The sequence below is a fragment of the Schistosoma mansoni genome, assembly GCF_000237925.1.
Source record: "Schistosoma mansoni, WGS project CABG00000000 data, supercontig 0187, strain Puerto Rico, whole genome shotgun sequence".
Lineage (NCBI taxonomy): Eukaryota > Metazoa > Platyhelminthes > Trematoda > Strigeidida > Schistosomatidae > Schistosoma > Schistosoma mansoni.
The window spans coordinates 362,974-379,760 of NW_017386070.1; positions in this window are offsets into that span (position 1 = coordinate 362,974).

Genomic DNA, 16,787 nt, shown 5'->3' on the forward strand with positions numbered 1-16,787 from the left:
TCAGTAATAATAATAATAATAATATATTCTGAAAATAATATTTACAGAATTCACACCAGTTTACAGGCATGATCAGATTGTTATAAAAATCAACATTTAATGTAGAGAGCAAACATGAAATATAAGAAAGTTTTATGTTTGCTGGTTTAGTAATTGATAAACAGTTTAAATATGGCATATATCATGGCAAGCCAATGCAACACCAGGGAACTTGTCATTTTTTCATCAAGTGGATAGCCTGATGATTAGTCAACGTTGTTCTGTAAGGTTATTACCAGTGCCAGAGAGAGTTATTATTAATTATCTACAACTAGAGAAAGTAAGATTAAAGCAAAGAGCACGGAACAACAAAACAATGATAGCAAGTAAGAGGTTAAACATTTAAAGTTCCTATAATCTCACTTGTGGAGTAAGATACACTTGCAGGCGCTAGAGCATTTAATGCATTTTCAGAGGAGCAAAAAGCATTAATTGAGCGAACAAACAATGGGAGAGAGTTTAACATACGGATAGTTTGGGGTAAATTATTCCAGAGTCTAGAAAACTTACAGGTAAAGTAATTCATATAGAGAGAAGATCTAGAATATGTTTGTTTCGCTAAAGACAAGGAGTTACGAATGTCGTAATGTGAAGCCTTAGCATATTGAATCGCCTGACTGGATGTGAAGGAGAGTTTGTTAAGTATTTTGAAAAAGAAGATAAGGTTAAGTTTGAGTCTCCCCTTCCATAAAGGGTCAAGCCCTAGTTTACTACACCTCGAATTATATGTCAAGACACTATCAGGTCCAAGAGTACGAAATGTAAATCGTCTCTGTACTGATTCCAGTCTTAATTTATCCTTTATGCGCGTGCTACTAAGGAGAAACGCGCAGTATTCGAGGAGTGGTCGAACACAGACTTTGTACATTAGAATATGAGATTCGCTGTTATGAAGGTTTCGAGTTATGTAACCTATAAGGCGTTGAGACTTGGACGTTTGTTTCATTACCTGTTCAGTAAACGACAAGTCATCGGAGTACCTAAGTCCTAGATCTACTACTGTGTGTAACCTAGATAACATTTCCCCATTTATGGTAAGATTAAGGTTGAGTGATGTATCACCGAAGCATAGCCAACCACATTTAGCTGTTTTGAGCTCCAGCTGTTTTATTCCCCTTTATAAGCAATTTATTGAAAGGCCTTTAACCTTTAAGGAGATATTCTATCTTCTCTTTTGGTTGTGATTAAATTTATATTCACTTACAATCAAAGCTGCATGACTTCGCCATGTTTGCGATAAATCTCGTTTCAGGTTAGTATAATTGGAAATCAGGTACCAAATTACGAACTAATCGACTTGCCACAGCTAACAAATTTCTAATACTGAGTCATAGTTTTCAAATGGAAAGTTTGTTTTGAGATGGAACTATCTTATTGTGGCATGTCGATCTCCCTGAGTTGTGCCATACGAACAGCAGAAAGCTAAATCACTAAGCAACACTTGTTACTTTACAGGGTTGTCACTTACCGTGGCAATATAAACTAGGCAACCATTATGTATGGAAGAATTGGGACATTTATGTGTTCAAGCTAACACTGATGTCACCTTCGTGTACCAACATGTAATTTCAAATAAATAATATAAATAAATAAATAAAACTAACCAGGTTTATAATTTTGATGTTCTGCTTCCTTATTAATATTTAGAATAGTTTTGAATTGCGATTAAGTGTTTCTGTATATTCTGTCTTTATCCGTGTGTTTGTGGGTATTGGTTCAACTCAAGTTTCTGGGTGGCTTGCGTTAATCCTGGCAATGGCGGTCTCTAATTTAATCCAACCTTCTTTTAAAAGTATCGACAGATTGGGTTCCAATCACGTATTAGGCGACCGATTCGCGTACTTAGAACCACTTATCGGTAAACGCCAAATTCTTTACCATTTAGATGATTTTTTAGGTCAGTTCGAAGCTCTAATCTGCCACCTTTATTTTTTATTGCTATCCATGTCACAGCCTCGTCTGTATGTAACGAAACCAGTTATAGTAAGGAAACAGAAAGGTAATCTAAATACAGGAAGGACAATACTGGCCTAAAATCTGTACCCTGAGGCACTGCGCGAAGCACAATGTCATAGTTAGCAACCTGAAGTTCATTTATACTACTAGGCAATCCTTTATCTATATAAATATGTTGCTTTTAATCACTATTTCACTCCAATTAGATGACAACCGGTTGTGAGGAACTTTATCAAAAGCCTCACTTAAGTCAACATAAGCTACATCAACGGGTACGTTTTGATCTTTAAGAGCATGCTAGCCTCCACCGCACGCTAATAAGTCTATAAAGCATCAAAAACGTGTTCTAAAGTCATGATGCTTTCCGGAAAGAACCCAGTTTTTATCTAGATACTTAAGCAACTCATTCCAGTAATATAATCTAAGAGTCTAACAATCATGCAGGCTAGGCTTACGGTTCTACAGTACCCAGGCTTATTTCTCATACTTGTTTTGAAGGCAGGACTTATTATTGCTTTCTGCCAGCCTTTGTTAATCTACCTTGGGTTACGGATAGATTAAAACGTAATAATAATAATTTATTCTCAAATAACAGTTTGTTACATGAGGCATGCCAGTTTACAGGCAAGATCAAATTGTTACAGAAGTTACAATTTGCACCGTAGTAAATTACTCAGCTGGGCTGATATTTTATAAGATATGGGTGTAGATGGTTTTAGTGAAAAGCTTATTGTCGATATCACAACTGGCGCGCTTTATGAAGGTTGTGTTGCTACATGAAAGAATAGATCCATGTGAAGTTGGGAGCTTCTAGAAGCCTCAACCTTATATCCCTCTGAATTATCTGAGGTTTTGATAATGGTGCAAGACGAAGTCACTCGTTCCATATCTGTTTTCCGTGGCGTATCTCAGGGGGGCTGGAAAAGGGTCTCAAACACCCATTAAAGGGGGAAAAAGGCAAGCAAAAGAAAAACAAAGCGGACGAAAGCGTAAATAAAGGGAAAATGTCGACTTTTCCCCCTTCCGTCGTCTATTTGGGGGAAATTTGCAGACAATTATACGTAACGTACTGTATTTGAATATACCGCGTTCCGTACTTATGTTTTCCAAATCGTCTATAAAATAACGCACTGTCAAATTACATTCAAGAACATTATCATTCACACAATCATTCTCTGATGCATATATACCTACTTTTTCGTCTGTTTAGTCAAAGTGTTCCTACATGCTTGGTGGCCATCACAAAAAGCTTACGTGATGCAAGTGATTGACGTTCCCTCTGATTACCTTTTAAGTCCTCTAACATGAGTTCAAGCAAAGTCACTGAGAGAGCTCGTAGACGTAAGGCAACTGTTAACTTGTCAGCTGTCCTTGGCTGTCATAGATCTACTTATAACAGACGGTGGAACAAATCATGGACAGTTTTCATGATGAAACGTAACTTGCTTTCGTGTAGTAAGTTTGCTAATGAAAGCATAATTTGAGGTCACTGACTTTAACAATGATCTATGTTGAATAGATGGCAGTTAACGGATAAATTAATTGTAATGAGATTGCTTCAACTGTAACATCTTGCACTAACTTTACCAATGAAAGGCTTCTAGATGATGATGGCACGTATATGAAGTGAATACGTCAATATATTTCTTATAGGATGTCATAACGTCAATTTGTGCTCTCAGAAGTCCGTAAAGAGCAGGTCAACAAGATATTGATGAATTTAGTGACAACAACCTGTCTGAGCATCAGAGATGCTGATCGGATTCTGGAGGATTTTCGAGATCTTGTTCCGCACTTACCGACCAGCAACAGAAGTGTCCAACCAAAGTTAATCAGCAATGGGGTTTACTACCATCTCGGATTGAAAAACAATCTAAAATGTGTTGAGCTTTGGTTGTGTACTTGTGACTTTGATACTTTAGAGTTGTATATTAATATTGATGGACTTTCTGTTTGAAGGAGCTTTAGTCGACATTTATGGCCTGTACTAGGACGGATCGTTGCCCCCTAGATTTAGTGATGTGTTCATGATAGGGAAGATGGTTTTTCCAAATAGTTAATATGCATTACGAGCTGACGACATCGGACTCAATCTATTCACCATCCAGGCCATCTCATTTTCGAAACGCTTCCAATTAACATGATCTCTACTTTCCCATTAGATCAAATGCACATGGTGTACTTAGGTGTCACAAATAAAATTGTTAATCTTTGGATAAAATTAGCACACAAAAGCCTGATAAACTTGAACTCATGTGTAATGAGGGATATAAATAAGTTAATATCTGGTTGCGTGGAAAGTACTCCGTCCGACTTTCAGCGTAAATGCCGTACACTGGACTTTGTATCGGTATGGAAAGCGTTGTAGGTTGTTTCTTCTAAATTTCGGCCTAGTAATTCTGCAAAATCTTTGCCCCAACCTTTGTATCTTAATTTCAAACATCTAGTTTCAGCAGTTTATTTGCTTGCACATCCTAAGTTGCATAATAGGGTTACAGAATCCGTCAGAATGGATTTAAGGAACTTTCTTAGAGAATATGAATGGTGTTGTGGGTGTAATAACTTAGTTTGTAATGTGAAATTCTTACAGCACCTTCCTGAAGATGTTCGTGAACATGGACCTTCAGATACTTACTCACCCTTTCCATTCGAGTCTTATATGAGACAAATTAGGAAATCCGTACATAGCGGGTATTTTGTTGCGAAGCAAGCAGCTCGATGTTACACGGAAAAAATGTGAAACATAATAATCTTTTTTCCACATTTTAGAATTCACAAGATTATTTTGGTTCTCAACGGTCGAACAGGAGTTCGAGAAAGAAATAATCCTTGGGATGTTTTCCATGTTCAATCCCGTCTCTAACAAAGTTTGTTTAAACGTGTTTCCTACATTTTCATTTGAAAACGCCTGTTTGATTTTAAATGCATTTGCAATTAAGTGCATGTACCTTATTATTAAAACATCACCTGCTCTTTCTTTTGTAGCTGTTTTCAAATGACACTTGCACCTGACAATTGCAATTAAAATATATAACGATTGATACTCTAGCCTCTGCTAACTACTCATAACGTTATACAACAATACGCTTCTTGATTTCAATAAATTTTTTGGAACCCATACTATATTTTACGCACATTTTAGTTTTCGTGTGGTGTGTTGTGGAAATGAAGGAGAACAGAGGAGATGTTTTGGGTTATGCCGAGGGTGTTTTAAGAGTGAATTAAAATCGCATGAATCGAAGTGTATTTAGGCGAAAAGTAGACATTTCGGCGTACATCAAGGCGAAAAATAGACAATTTAGCTACACCTGAAACGCAGAGCGACGTAAAGGGGAAAATCCGCATTTTTTGCCTCGGACAGGCGAAAAAGCAGACATTTTGGCGCACTTCCCCATTATTTTCTCTTTTATTGATTGTTTGGGGTGTAAGAAAAAGAACGGACGAGAAGCAGAGCAGACAGTGTTCATGGGGGAATAGTTAAGATATAACTACTCAGTCTATTGCTCTGTTATCAAAGTACTTATTAAGCAAGAACAATCTAAAAGGTTGAAGAAAATAAATGTAAACAAGATATGAGTGGATAAGGAACTGTATAAATGAAGGTGGTTCAGAAAGAAGCTGTAAGTATAGAATTCTGTGTAATTGTAAAATAAAGTGCTGAAAACAGTATTCTGTTACAAATGGCTGTCTCTTTTCTTTGTGGGAGCTATTCGAACCGTTTTTGTGGATTTTATAAGGTATGAAGCACGCTTCGTTTTTTTTAGCGAGTTGTCCAGTTTGCTTGTAATAGGATCACTTGGTAGGAAGTGGAACAAATTGAGTGTTTTTAAACACGATTTAACAAGGTATTTTGCATAAATAAATCAGCATCAATACTTTTGGTTCGTGACATCCCACTTGACATAAGGAGCCGTAATTTAACATGCTCTGCTTTACAGACACGGGTGGATTGAAGTCATCTCCCCACTATCATGTTTACTGGTCAGTAACGCCACCCTCCCTACTCTTATGATGTTAGGCTCTCTTACGTCTGTGGTCAGTATGAATATAGCTTTAATCAAGTCGTATAGTTGGAATACACCACCTCTACTAGTTCCATAATACAGGCAAAGCAGATGGCTAAAGCATTTGTATTTGGGTTAGACATCCATTTATTATATCATACTGGTATGAAGATAACCAATGGTATAAGCTATAAGAGATAGGTCAGATTATTTGTGGTCAAGAGATGGCAAGAACTAATTGCAAATCAAAGGATACGAAACAGTAGAAGATTGTAAAATTTTCAGAGTAAGAAAAGTAGAACATTGAGCAACTCACAAATATTCAGGAAATTTCGAGCTTCTTTTGATCGACCTTAGTTGTTCAGCATCCATAAGATTAGTGAGTTATCCATCTACTTGTAATAGAAAAAAAGACATGACATTTAGGAAGAATATAGTGTCTTAACCATTAGAGATATTAATAATAATAATAATGTATTTCTGCAAGAGCAGGTACACGCCAATTTTACAGGCATGATCTACAATCTACAACATATGCTGCTTCACAGTATGCATCCTAAGCAGGGTTGTTTAATAATTATAATCCATAAAAGTTGATAGCAGTTCATTCGTTCAGATATAATGTATTTTCATCAGAATAGTTTCTAAAGGGGCATCGCGTCCACGTTATATACCAGATCCAATCTCGACAAAGAGTGTATTAGGGTTTCGGTCGTGCTAAGTATTTATGTAATGCGGCTTTTTAAGTTTATAGTTGTTATAAAGTAGCCTTGTGGAGCGCCTGGTTCGAACTATGACCTTGGGAAAGCGCGTTCGTCGAGCTCGTTCCAGATGTCAGGAGTTGCATAGATTCACTCCCAGAGCAGAATTTCTAAATTCGTACTGAATTCTTTCTAAATTCTGAAACTGAAAGGGAGAGTTGAGAGCAAAAGGCCGTGATTAATAATCAATAAATGGTGGGAGAAGATAAAGAATGAGTTCTGTAATTTGGTTATTTTCAGATTAGGAACAACGGGGTTTGTTATATTCCTGTCCCGTCTAGATATTAGGCGGCCATTATAAGTTACCCATTGCTGGGGGGAGTTCAAGGAATAGTTGATGATGCTCTCCAGAGTTTTGTAACAAGGTTATTAGCTTTTTGAATTTGGTAAAAGTGTCACAGTTACGGATAGGTGTCGGCAACCTCTTTCACAATAAAGTATACTGCACTGTAAAAAACTTACAACTCATTTGTTTTTGGTGTTTTACGGTGAATGTTGTATATGCGTTGTTTCTTAGTCTATAGGCTGGGTCATGGATCATAGTTGGGCAGGAGGTTAGGAATGATAGTCCATTTATTGCTTTGTAGAGAAATATCAAACTGTTCCTTAAGCTACGGTGTCATAAAGGTTCTAAAGAGATATGCTTACATTTACTTGTGTAATCGAGAGTGGAGTCACTTCCTAGCAGTTGGTGTGTAAAGCGTCTTTCAACATCTACTCTTATTTTGTCAGTGATATTCATGTTAGAGAAGATAAAACAGCAGTTTTCAAGGATAGGTCGTACATATATTTTGTGATGGGTAAGCTTAGCCTCTGTCGTGAAGAAATTTTTCGTTATGAAGCCAATCAGACGTCTAGCTTTAGAAATAATAGGAGAGGCGTGTTCCTCAAAGTTTAGGCTTCCAGTGTAATCAACTCCTAGATCGTATACTGATTTAAGTGTCTGGACTTTACTTTTATCTAAGTAAAGTTGTACATAATAGTGATGTTTTCCAAAATGCATGATCCCGCACTTATTGGGGTTAAATGGTAATTGCTATTTTTCGCACCAGATAGTTAGGTTATTGAGATCATTTAGAATCAGGGGTATACTTTCACTTAGAGCCTCACGCTTATGGCTGTATATTGTTTTGAGATCACCAGCGTATAAGTATGGTCTCCTAAATTTTATGATGTTACATATATCGTTTATATACATAAGAAACAATAGTGGACCTAATACACTTCCCTGGATGACTCCCTAGTTATTGGTCTGGGTAGTGGGAGACAGTCATTGTACTTTACCACTTGTTAACTCTCAGTTAAGAATGAAACTAACCATGAATAGAGTGGGTTGTTGATTCCGAAGGACCGTAGTTTAGCTAGAAGCTTTTTGTGTGGAACCTTATCAAAAGGTTTCTTCAAGTCTAAAAATATGACTAATACAAGGAGTCCATTGTCTCGTTTCAGAGTTATATCATTCATGTATCACATGATCTGGACCTAAGAAATCCATGTTGGGAGACAAAGATGAGATTATTAGTAACTAGATGTTGGACTACCTCCACATTAGCTACTTTTTCCATCACTCTAGATACCACTGAAGTTATGTTTATGGGTCGGTAATTTTTAACATTTGCTTCAAGTCCTGTTTTAATTTTGCGAATGGTATGTAACGTTTTCCAGGCAGTAGGGTAACACTCTGTAGAGAGTGATATCGCAAATAGTTTGAGTAATAAAACACACATATCATCACCTCCAAGTTTCAGCATGCTAGCCGGAATACCATCTGGTTCATCAGTGTGGGAGTGTTTCAATGTACTTATTGCCTTGGAGATATTTTGTACATTGAAGTCTACATTAGTAATTTCGCAGGGAGGTACTGGGAGTAGTTCTGAACCATTTAGTGGTTTTTTATCAGTTGATGAGAAACAAAAGTGTTTACCGAATACTTCCGCAACAAGTATAAGATCTTCATATGCTTGGTTGTCTTTAATAAATATGTTTCCTCTCAATTTAGAACGTTTAAGTTAACTTTGAAAGAGTATGGTGAGTGCAGATGAGTCATTATTAAGTTCAACAGCACTTTTTACCTGTTCGACTGTTTTTTATACTTATCGCCTGTGTTCGGACAAGTATTTCTGTCAACACACTGTGGTCATCTGTAGTGACCGAAGGTGACGAGAAAACAACACTATTTAATGATAATTATAAGTCAATGTATCGACCGGGTTTGTGTTAACAGTTTCATCAATTTTATCACTCATCTTACGTGATTGCCAAGTCATGACAGTGCTTTATGACGATATCCTGAAACCATTATGTTTAGCTCATTATAGTGTTGGTTGATAATTAACGAGTGTGAAACAGTTATTGTCGTTTTAGGTGCTTCTGAAATAGCATAATTTTGTAGCGTTAACGAATCCGAGTCGTCTAATTATACTATAAATATCAGTTTAAAAATATTTGTCCACATAGTGTTAATATTATTAGTAGGCGCCGGAGTTTTCACTTTAAATGTTTGCTTGACCAACAACAACCTGATACTTTAGTTATTACACTAGTGCAGTATGATTGCACCCAAATTTGGTGACTTGATTATCTAGACCATTGTCGTCATTTTAGGCAAGTAATATGATAGACCAAGCCATAAACCCAAATACCTATAACAGTGCCGACTATGACAGGTTTAATGAAAATGTTAAAGACGGTTAAAATGATTATTAAATCTAAATGGCATAAATGATATGATACAATTCATGTATAAGCTAAGTTAACGTGTAGTTGATGAGCTGTATAACAATTTAAAAATAATAAACTCGGCCAGAAAACTACTTTCAAAGTTAAGATTACTTACGGAATGTCAGTTAGGACTATGACGAGTTATAAACTTTCCATATGAAGTTACTGCAGTTAGCCTGGTAACATTTAAGAATGTGTGGCAAAGGCAATTGGAACTAAGAAATGTCAAATATATTTTTTGATCTAATGTGCTACGTCTGTAAACAACATACGTTTTCGTAGTAGCATGTAGTGCTATAAGGCTATTAAACATCTCTTATGCCATAAACACTTTGGGAGTGTTTTGTACAAAACATATGGTGAAAATATATACATATTAAGTACGAAGACGGTAAATAATCCAGAAAAATAGTTAAACTCGCCTAGACTATTTTGGGAATTTATATTATTCAATAGATTTGTTGTATATAAGATTAGTTGTGACAAGTAGTGATGATCCAAAAACAACCAGATTAGGCACGCAGTATTCCAACCAGTTTCTGGGAGTGCGCGATGCTATTAACTTTGTTACTTGGTTGATTTAGTAAACGTCCAAAAGTCTGGATAAATAGTTGGCTTTCAACGTATAAAAATCTGAAATGAGATTATGATTGCAGAAAATTTATAACTTAAACCCACTGTAAGTTTCTGGAGTATTGTCTGGTGTTATCCAGAAGTGGCCGATTCCGAATTAAATATCCAAAACTATCGACTCTATCGCTGTGACAGAGAAACTAAGCGAGGAGGCGGTTGTCTTATATTTGCTTCGGATACCTTAACAACTAACAAAGTTGAAGATAGTATCTTGAATAGTTTACCAGAATCGATCTGGATATCAATCAATACCCTAAACCATAGTCTACTCCTAGGTTGTATATATAGAGCTCCTGATAGTACTGATAATTTGAATGATCGTATAATCAATGCATTTATACACGCATCTACTCTAAACTTCAGTGCTAAGATTATCACTGGCGATTTCAATTATCCTGGGATTAACTGGAGTACCGGTAGTTGTCAGTCAAGCAATGATGAATTTTTATCAATCCTTAATCTGTACTGCTGGTCACAGTGGGTTCGTACCCCAACAAGGGGTGATAATACACTTGATCTAATATTTAGTAGAGATATCATTCCCCTATCTGTACAAGTATACAACGAGTTTGAAAGCAGTGATCATAAGATAGTAGCTTGTGCTCTCCCCATCTATCTCTCCTACAACCGACCAATTCAAAGAACCTGCAATTATAGAGACTATAAGCATGCAGACTGGGACCTCTTGCGCTCACTGATCAAACTCTCAGACTGGGATGAATTCTTCTCATGTAATAGTCTGACAGATGCCATCAACATATTCTATTTGATTGTTAACTCTTGTCTAGACTCCTATGCACCAATTAAGACTTACAGGATTAGTAAACATTACGAATTGTATATACCTGCTAAATATCGTAATAAACTAAGACGCCTGAAGAAACGTTATTTTAAATCTAACAACTTCACGGCAGTCACACAAATAACAATAAATTTAAACCAAATTAAAGAGAAACATAGGTTAAGAGCCATCAATGAAGAGCTAGTAGCACTAAGTACTAGCTCAAAAGTGCAAAACCTAATCCACCTTTACAATAAACGTGCTAAATCAACTCAAAAGGCTGATATACCATGCATCCTGCATAATAATAGTTTTATATATGACCCAAAAACTATAGCAGACCTTTTCAGTGGTAATTTTGCAAATGGCAAAGAATCCTTAAATGGCTTTGTTTCTAGAGTTATATGCATGACTGTTAACTCAATTAAATCTATCTCCTTCACATGTCTGAAAATTAGTAAGGCTATAAATAACCTCAAGGTTTCGAAAGGTCACGGAGCAGACGGGATTTCATCATTTCTCTACAAATATGGTGGTCCAGATATTCCACTTCTTCTCCTTAAGCTGTTTACTCTCTCTATGGAATCAGGCTCTTTTCCTGACCGTTGGAAAACCGCGTACACCATACCACGTTACAAATCTGGAGATAAGACTGACATGAACAACTATCGGCCAATAAATATTACTCCAGTTATCTCTAGGATTATGGAAAAAATTGTTAGTGACGAACTATCCAACTATTTATTGACTGAACAATTTATTGATGATTCGCAACATGGATTTCTTAAAAATCGATCCTGTATGACATGTCATTTTGACTTCTTTAATTTAGTCTATTCGCTTCGTAGCCAAGGATATCTAGTATTAGTGCTATACCTGGACATTTCTAAGGCCTTCGACATGGTCAACCACTAACTTCTCATAGGTAAACTCGCATCTTGTGGGGTCCCAAACCCGTTACTAGCCTGGTTTGATTCCTTCCTCAGCAATCGACATCAAATAGTTAAAATGAACTCTTCATTGTCGAATGCCGTCCCTGTTAGAAGTGGGGTAATTCAGGGTAGTGTCTTAGGTCCTTTGCTCTTTTTAGTTTTCATTAATGATATTTGTGAGTGTTTTAGTGTGGGTAAGTCCCTTTAGTATGCAGACGATCTTAAGGTGGTGTACTCATTTTCTCCACATGAGCTGAGCAATATTCAAAATTGTATCAGCACGGAGCTTAACAAGGTAGCACAGCGGTACTCGAAATGGCAACTGGAGCTTAATACAGCTAAATGTGGATGGTTATGCTTCGGTGATACATCACTCAACCTCGATCTTACCATAAATGGTGAAATATTATCTAGGTTACACACAGTAGTAGATCTAGGACTTAGGTACTCCGACGACTTGTCGTTTACTGAACAGATAATGAAACAAACGTCCAAGTCTCAACGCCTTATAGGTTACATAACTCGAAACCTTCATAACAGCGAATCTCATATTCTAATGTACAAAGTCTGTGTTCGACCACTCCTCGAATACTGCGCGTTTCTCCTTAGTAGCACGCGCATAAAGGATAAATTAAGACTGGAATCAGTACAGAGACGATTTACACTTCGTACTCTTGGAACTGATAGTGTCTTGACATATAATTCGAGGTGTAGTAAACTAGGGCTTGACCCTTTATGGAAGGGGAGACTCAAACTTAACCTTATCTTCTTTTTCAAAATACTTAACAAACTCTCCTTCACATCCAGTCAGGCGATTCAATATGCTAAGGCTTCACATTACGACATTCGTAACTCCTTGTCTTTAGCGAAACAAACATATTCTAGATCTTCTCTCTATATGAATTACTTTGCCTGTAAGTTTTCTAGGCTCTGGAATAATCTACCACAAACTACCCGTATGTTAAACTCTCTCCCATTGTTTGTTCGCTCAATTAATGCCTTTTGCTCCTCTGAAAACGCATTAAATGCTCTAGTGCCTGCAAGTGTATCTTACTCCACAAGTGAGATTATCGGAACTTTAAGTGTTTAACCTCTTACTTGCTATCATTGTTTTGTTGTTCCGTGCTCTTTGCTTTAATCTTACTTTCTCTAGTTGTAGATAATTATCAATAACTCGCTCTGGCACCGGAAATAACCTTACAGAACAACGTTGACTAATCATCAGGCTATCCACTTAAGAAAAAATGACAAGTTCCCTGGTGTTGCATTGGCTTGCTGTGATACATGTCATAAATAAACTACTTAACAATTACTGAACCAGCAAACATAAAACTTTCTTATATTTCATGTTTGCTCTCTACATTAAATGTTGATTTTTATAACAATCTGATCATGCCTGTAAACTGGTGTGAATTCTGTAAATATTATTTTCAGAATATATTATTATTATTATCATCCAAATCTTGTTGACGATAAATGCCCTCAGTTTAACAAAACATATAGTTGGTTAGACTACAGTTTCATTAAAACACTCAGAGTGGAAAAGTAAAATATGCAACATGAAGGACTGCAGTTCTCAATCTTTTATGATAAAAATGGATTATTGCTTCTATCTGAAGTTACGTTATCTTGATGTACGCCTCAATTGTGGTACATGGCCTCAAACTGCATGCAGACCTCTGTCGGCATCCCTTCTATGTCGAGAGAGCAAACGGATGAGCTTTATTTCATTTATTCTATGGATCTGCGCAACACGTACATGGTAAAAGTTGCTTCGGTATTCAAAGTTTGCCTCTGGTAACTGGCTCACAGCACGCGATCATCTGTCGATAGAATTGTAGTGTTTTGTCCAACGCCCAATGTTGCATGAGGTGTCCAAAAATCAAAAATGCGACAAAGTAACTTATCTGAACAAAGTAATAAAGTTAACAATCAACGCATAGTGTGCATGCATGGGATGTTGTACGTACAGCACGACCAGCATGTACAAATAGTCCGATGACGATCAATAGAAAAAGTATGATGATAATTTAAATTGCTAGTCCTTATTTTCTCAGCAGTTGCCTATACCCGACACTTAAGTTGATAGTCTTGTCTTCATATTTATAATGTCATTTTACAGCACAACGTTTCCATATTCTTCGAATGGTAAGTGTACGACATCCGGGATATCATGGTGACGCTCAACAAAAGGTTAAATGACTCTTATTTTAGCAGCAAATAACCTTCTCTTAGAGTAATCAGTAGCCACAAAGCTAGGAGTACAAGTGTGGTTTTGTACGGTATTGGAAGATACTCTTTCATATCCCCCCCGCAGTATTATGTACTCTTATTTTAGGCTTGGAAGCTAAAAATTTGCACCTAAAATAACATGCGGTTTGCAATAACATGAATTATCACTTGTTACAAAGTCTAGCATCACAAGTGAGACACGAAATTTCGAAAGTGCATTGGCACATCATTTACTGATACTTCATCTCACCGAGCCTATCAAGATAACAACTTAAAGCAACTGTACAACTAGTAGTGGATTTCTGAAATGTGGGTTACCTAGTATTCCATGTCAATTACCTTCATGAATTCATTAAGCGTTAGCTGAAACTGTATCCCGGTAGAATAGGTTTGAGACCTCATAACTCGTCGCAAAACCTTGTGAACGTCGCAAGATTTATCTTCCGAAATGGATATTTCAGTCTTCAGTAATAAGGATAGTAGGTTGATGAACCTGTGTTAATCCTGACAGATTTCCTCCCAGTGAAGGTCCAGCTTCTTTTTGAAAATGTTCACTGATGGTGCTGATACCACTTGATCTGGTAAAGCGTTCCAATCATTGACCACTCGATGAGAAAAACGGGACCCCACCTTTAGTTTATTAGATCGCGGTTTCAGAACCTTCTTGCTATGACCCCGGAGATTATTAGTGCTGGAGGGAGCAAAAAGATAAGACATATTAACACCCAGATCATAATTAAAGATATGAAATGCCAGTATAAGGTCACCTCGCGTCCTACGATAAGATAAGGGGAAAAGATTTAGACGTTTTAAACGCTCATCGTAAGGGAGTTTAGAAAGACCCTTTACTAATTTTGTCCCTACATGCTGGACACGCTCAAGCGATTTAGTATCCTTTATCAGACAAGGGCTAGCTGCTTGGATACAGTATTCTAAGTGTGGCCTTACATAGGTGGGATATAAAATTCGAAACATATCCTCGTCAAAGCATTTAAATGCTCTGCGAAGCGACCATAGCGCACGATAGCCTTTGGAAGCAACCGCATTGCAGTGCGTAGTAGTTTTTAAGTCGTGACTTATAATTACTCCTAAGTCTTTGTGCTCATGAACGCGTGGCAGAGATGTACCATTAATGGTATAATGGTAACTAATATCGTGTCCGATGTGCATGAACACGCTCTTCCTAGAATTAACTTCCAGGCCCCAATCATGAGCCCACCTAACTAATTCGTCTAAATCTGCTTGCAGATAACAACGATCAGTCTCATTTATTATTGTTCTCCAGAGTTTAACATCATCCGCAAACAATAACGTCGACGACTTAAGTAATAAAGGTAGTTCATTAATATACAGAAGGAAAAGTAGAGGGCCTAAGATGGTGCCTTGGGGTACACCACTTTTGACCGGTTTCCATTCGGATAGCGTTCCATTGACCCTTACTCTCTGTCTGCGGTGACATAAGAAGCTTCCTATCCATTCCTGTATAGCACCTGTCATTCCAAAGCTCGACATATTATTTATTATTGCAGTTGACACAGCAAATGACAGTTTTTAATGGTATGACATTCCACCAGTTGGTTGGATTTATACCAACAGTCTATTCTTTCAATTTGTAAGTTCTGTCTCAGACAAGCAAACTTCTGCCACACATTGAGATATGACCCGACAACCTATTATAACCCGTATTAAAGATTGTGACAGGATTAATAATTCTAGGCATATTAACTATAGTGTTAGAGCAGTTTCAGTGAAGTCATGTTCCATATGAGCAATGACAAAGACTTGTTGTAGGATTCCCAAACAACCAATAAAGGGGAAATAAAGGCGAAGAAAGGGGAAATAAAGCGGAAAATGCATTGGAAAATAAGTCGTAAATAAAGGGGAAATGCGCCAAAATGTCTGCTTTTTCGCCTGTCCGGGGGAAATAAAGCGGAATTTCCCCTTTCTGTCGCTCTGTTTTTCAAATGTCGCTAAATTTCCGATTTTTCCCCTAAATATCCGACGAATTTCCCCTAAATATCCGACTTTTCCCCTAAATATCCGACGAATTTCCGATTTCCACCCTAAATATCCGGCGAATTTCCGTTTTTGCACCCTAAATATCCAACGATTTATATCGTAAATATCGGACGAATTTCCGACTTCTACCTTAAATATCCGCTACATTGACTACTTTTTCCACTACATACACACTAATGCATTTACCGCAACCGCCTCCTGTGTTCGCTTTCATTCCCACAACACAGCACACGAGTAATGTAAAGTACGTAAAATATGGTATAATTTCCAAATTTTTATTGAAAACAAAAAGTTCTTTTATGTACAAAGTTATGAGCAGTTGGCAGATGGTAGAGTATCAATGCTCAATATGTAATTGTCATTGTCACGGACCAGGCATTTCACGTTTTCTTTCTTTCCACCAGGCCTGTTGGACTATGGAGAGTCAAACAATTCTTGTGAATTCTAAAATGTGATGAACAAAAACGTTATTAAATCTAGGAAACTTGTTTTGCACAACAAGGTACTTGAAGCTGAACTTACGGTAATATCCTTGAACACGGAAGACTGTACCTATAGATAATGCAAAAACAGTAATCACTTTAAAGCCGTACATACGTGTTCTTTGTTCCGTCGATGACGCTTCTGGACTCTGTCTCTCATGTCGTGGAAATAACTTTGCGTAGCCATGTCATATAGTTTCGCAAGGTCTTTCTCGTTGATAGATGAC